The following is a 5,610-nucleotide window of genomic DNA, read 5'->3' on the forward strand; positions in this document are numbered from 1 at the left end:
CAACTGAGCCACCCAGGCGTCCCAAGACTACATTTTTACAGAAATATGTAGTACCTGATGCAGAAAAACAATCACACAAGGAAGCATTTATTTGTTAAACTTAACATGATATCATACAAATAAAACTTGTATAAACACAAATCCAAATCCAGTCATAACACAGATTAATAAAAGACAATGTGAAAACAAAGACAACTAATGGGTAGCTGTATACAGTTGGGCACAGCTGTGTCTTTTACACTACAAATCTTTTACAAAATAATCATCTTAGATCAACAAAAGACCGATTGTCAATGTCATTCTGCAAGATGGGAGACTTTAGCAATCTCCTCCAAATTTTTCCAAAGTCTTCTTTTAGTATGCCTGCTCATTGCTTTGGTGATTTCCACCCTCTCAAGACACCCTGATCTAAGGGTTCTGCTGGCCACTGCAGTCTGCATATCCCTAGCCATATTCATAGTTTCTATAGTTATACCCAGTATAATCATAGTTACCATAGCCACTATAGTTCTGATCACCACCATAAACACTATTATAATTTCCATATCTTTGGTCATAATAGTTATTAGATCCTTGGTTTCATTTTGGGCTCTGACCTGATCCACAGCTGCTGGTACCACCTTATCCACCAACTGCAACACCTCTTTCATTGTCTCATAGTTGCTGCTTATATACCTCTTTGGGTAGTGCAACTTTGATTTCACACTTCCTAAAACCAGTGTGATGATATCTGCTTTTATTTATTTATTATTTTAATTTCTTTGCTTTTTTAAATTTCAAGTTTTTGTTTAGATTCTAGTTAGTTAAACATATAGGGTATTATAGTTTTAGGAGTAGAATTTAGCAATTCATTACATCCATATAACACCCAGTGCTCAGAAGATATCTGCTTTCTAACAAATTCTTGATTGGGTTTTCATGTGTACATGAGATAAAACAAAACCCTCTTTTACTTGTTTCCATATTCAAGGAAAGCTCAATATTTTCAATCTATCCAAAGCCTCCAAAATATTCCTTAATTTGTTCTTTATAAGTGTCTGGGCTCAATCTAACCAAAAAAAAGTTTTTTGGGAGGGAGGGTTCTTTCCCTTTAAAGTTTTGTCCCTTTTGGGGGTCTATCAATTTGCCATGCAGTTTGTGTTCTTTCCATTCCAAAATGTATCAACACTAGCAGCGTCTTTGAAAAGCACAAATCCAAATCCTCTTGATCTTCCAGTCACTGGATCTGTTTTAATTGTACAATCCACAACTTCTCCAAATTGAGACACATGTTCAGTCAGATCTGTCTTGCTTGTATCCCATCTCAAGCCTCCACTAAACATTAACTTGGTCCAAGCAACTGCAAACCAAAAGTACCAACATTGTCAATCAATGTTTTCACCAAAGTGAAATAGGTTATCTTCCCCACCTAATGTTTTTTCTCAAGCACGTTCTTTGGAATTTTCAGTTTATCCCTGTATCTCTAGAGAATAGCACTGTGAAGCTCCAAAATATATAATTCATACCTCTAGAGACTAATGTACAGGAAGTTGATAAATGCTTAACAATAAGCTTGGTAAACAACAATAACAACAACTCTGATTTTAACATCTGTCCATTGTTATGGTCTGAACAACAATCCCTGACTCTCCACCCCTACCTCACTGCCATGACCTCTTTTCAGTTAACAATGTAATGTTACTCAATGCAAAGTTGGGAAGAGACATGTTTTAGTACACTATTCTTTATTTCCCCCATATGGATGAAATAGATAAAATAACCTCAAGAGTATATATGATAATAAAATATACTAAAATAATTTTGATGTAGTTCTTAGCATTTATTAATCTTTTAAAAATAATTCATGCAAGTTTATATAATTTAACTTTCAAGAACAGCTGTATTTAACAACCAGCTTATAACACCAGCTCTCATTACATGGCACATACAGGATCTAGCATAGTACTGGTATAGATGTCTTTCATACATTTCATTTGCTGGTTGACTTTAAATATCTGAAATAACTTGGATTATTAATTGGTTGTAGTGACTGAGAGTTTTGAACACAAATGAAAATTAGTTTAAACATTTACTATCTTTCTTTAAATCAATAAAAGGAAAAGCAGTGTCTTAAAAAAGAAGGGGGTATCTAGAAAATTAGATGACGCTTCCTCTATTTGTTGTCTATTTTGTTTATGTTATTTTTATGTAAATCTCCTTATGAAATCCTCTTTTTATTTAAGTGAAATTGTTTGAAATGAAAAGATAAAAAGATAATGGAAGCAGGGGATTGCATTACTAAGTTTAACCAGTACTTTCAGCCCTGATAAAAGTTCCTTGGCAGCTGCCTCTCACCTGTCTCATTTGTGGATGTGAAAATGAAGAAGCCAAAAATTAGGTGAAATCCATTGCTGAGTTCAAGACAAAAGACACAGTGATAAAAGTACTCAAAGTTTTAAAATCTTGGCAGTGGAATGATTTTCTTGATTCATTTACGATCACATTCTAAGGGATGCCTGGGTGCCTCAGTTGATTAATTGTCTGCCTTTGGCTCAGGTCATGATCCCAGGGTCTTGGGATCCAGCCCCACATTGTCTCCTTGCTCAGCAGAGAGCCTGCTTCTCCCTTTGCCTGCCACGCTCCCTGCTTGTGCTCTCTCTTTCTCTCTCCCTGGCAAATAAATAAATAAAATCTTTTTAAAAAAATCACATTCTTTGATTCTTCTCCTACCACTTAAGATGGGATTGGGAGGGAGACAAACCATACGTGACTCTTAATCTCACAAAACAAACTGAGGGTTGCTGGGGGGAGGGGGGTTGGGAGAAGGGGGTGGGTTATGGACATTGGGGAGGGTATGTGCTTTGGTGAGTGCTGTGAAGTGTGTAAACCTGGTGATTCACAGACCTGTACCCCTGGGGATAAAAATATATGTTTATAAAAAATAAAAATTAAAAAAAAAATCACATTCCAAGATTCAATCTAAGATTACACTATAGCCTGTCTGCTTCTTTCTCTGGAAATTTGCTATGGGCCATTATAGTCCACCGTGGCTCATTCTATTGGCCATCCTTGGTTGAACCCGCAATGGATACCTTTCCAAGTTAGTTCACTATTTTCTATCTCCCTGAATTTGCAATTAGGGCCAATTAATCAGTTCACAAGGCTGGAATTATAACACAGAACCTCAGTAATGATACAGACAAATATATTTGTCTTTTGGTCTAGGGAAGGAAAGAAAATTCTAGAAGGCAAAATAAAGAGATAAATAGGGAAGCAGAGAGAAAAAAGTGAGGCCAAGAGCTTTATAACACTTGGTTCCAGTTTCTTCCTAAATTACCATGTGTTCCTGCTTTGGGCTTCTATGAAGCATATTAAAGTGGTTTTGTTACATATTTTGAAAATATTAAATAACATAAGGTTTAAGTGTTTGTATATATCCGGCTCTGTTCATGTCAAAATGAAATACAGGTATCATGGATCTCTGAAGATCTATTTCACTAGTCACATATATGCATTTCAGCGTATTTCTCCAATCCAGATACAAGAATTTTTAAACAAGGAAATAAACATGATTAACTGTTAAATACATAGATTAGATGTGTTTTGGAGAGGAGTAGGAAAGCACCATAGGAGTACCCTGTATATGCTCCCTAAATAAATTCCCTGCTCTCAAGATTATTTCTTGTGTTTTCCAATCAGTATTTAGCAAGTGAGTCAGTTTATTAACACTTATCAATTACGAGCTGACGGGTAATACTGAGGAGTCAGAATGCAGAACATCATCTCTGCCCTGCATGCAATCAGTTAAGTCCTGAGAAACAGTCACGAATACATGGAAATAGAGTTTTTAATAGTAGTAAACATAGCTCTTAACTCTGAGTCTCCATGGGTCATGCTATTCTTTTCCATTTGCAAATCCGTTATTCTTCTCCATTTAAGGTATCTGTGCATTAAGACTAATATCCTTGAGGAGATAAAAGCCAAATGCCAAAGCAGATTTGGTCACAAGTTACGCAGATGGTGGTGATTTGATTAGGAATTTGTGTGCCGGGCTGTCATCTGCCATCTCTGCAGGACTTTTTTTCTTTCCTGTTGTGTAGTTTGGCCACTTTGAATGATAATTCAAAAAATATAGTTTGGCCAATACTGTAGTTATATACAATTTCTGATTTTTAAAATTCAATCTTCATTTTTCTTGTCTTCTCAACAAAATTATCAGTCACTTTTTCTTTCTTTCTAGCTCCACCACAGCACAATTCATATATAATAATTTGCAATTACCTAACATGCCGCCATCTGCCATTGTGAAGGGAAACTCTTTAATCTTTATCTGCTGAGAGTTATGAAATTACACTGATGATAATGTGTACATCAATCCATTATCTCTAAGTATTCTCTATAAGGGAGGAAGTGAAAATGGAGTAACAGGAAGAAAATGATATACTGCACCTTACAGACATGAGATTTCCATAAATATGGAATGGGTTAAATCTTTAGTAAATTAAAAGGCAATCTAGAAAATTCTTACCTTTAGGGCACCTGGGTGGCTCAGTTGGTTGAGTGTCTGCCTGTGGCTAGAGTCATGATCCCAGGGTCCTAGGATGGAGTCCTGTGACTCTCCTGCCTCTCCTCTCCTCCCCACTCTCACTATCTCTGTCTCTCTCTCTCATATAAATAAAATCTTTAAAAAATTTAAAAAAAAACAAGGAAAAAGAAATTCTTATTTTCATATAATTGCTCACTGACTCCTTAATGTGACTTAAAAAAAAACAACTTTATTAACATATATTGGAAGAAACATATTTGTAATTGATTCTACAATCTAAAAAATAATTTGCAGATACTCTAGCTTTAGTGGAATGGATGAGTTAAAGCAACAATTCAAAAATTTATAATGGATAAATATATGATTAGTTGATATTCCATTTATTATATATCCATAGCTTAATTATTATACTCTATATTTTAATAATTTCCAAATAAGAGTTTTCATTGTTATGATTAGTATAGCTGGATCCTGCCTTTAATCTAAGATTATGACATTAACTATATTTTTGGAACATATTCTTGGTTATATGCCTATCTGTGTTTCAAGGTGGTGTCTTCTACAGCTAATGTGGCCTCTTAGTTTCAGGGATAGTGCTCCTTATATTCCTAAAATATCTTAGCATCCTGCAAAGATGTTGCATTTATAATCTGTATAGAGCACAGGAATGCTTCCTAAGCACCTTTGCCATCTTTGATGTACCATCAAATTGAACCAATGAGGAAGAACAATTATTTCCTTCAAGATGCCACCCTGTTAAGATCAATAAATTATATTCTTATTGGTTCTTAGAGATCTTTTTAGCAGTATTACCTTTGTACAAGTTATTGATCACCATTCCTAACGGCCCAGAGCTGGACGCCTCTGTATCTCCTTGAACCATCCCAATGGGTCATCTGCTCCTGTAATATCATTACCAGTTTTGAATGTTTTGCCTTTCTTTACTAAGAAGGAACATCTTATGATATTTAGACTCAAAAAATGGTTGTATTATCTATGTACTGCAGCATAATAATATTGCCATACATTTAGAAGCTTAAAATAAGACCTATTTATTGTCTCAATCTTTCTGTATTCAGGCCAGC

General features: G+C 35.1%; 1 pseudogene; it reads right to left on the bottom strand.

The window, feature by feature from the left end:
* Nucleotides 1-654: 654 nt before the first annotated feature.
* Nucleotides 655-5,408, bottom strand: LOC131825672 (heterogeneous nuclear ribonucleoprotein D-like; annotated as a pseudogene).
* Nucleotides 5,409-5,610: the final 202 nt, after the last annotated feature.

This window comes from Mustela lutreola, chromosome 2 (assembly GCF_030435805.1).
Source record: "Mustela lutreola isolate mMusLut2 chromosome 2, mMusLut2.pri, whole genome shotgun sequence".
NCBI classification, from domain to species: Eukaryota; Metazoa; Chordata; class Mammalia; order Carnivora; family Mustelidae; genus Mustela; species Mustela lutreola.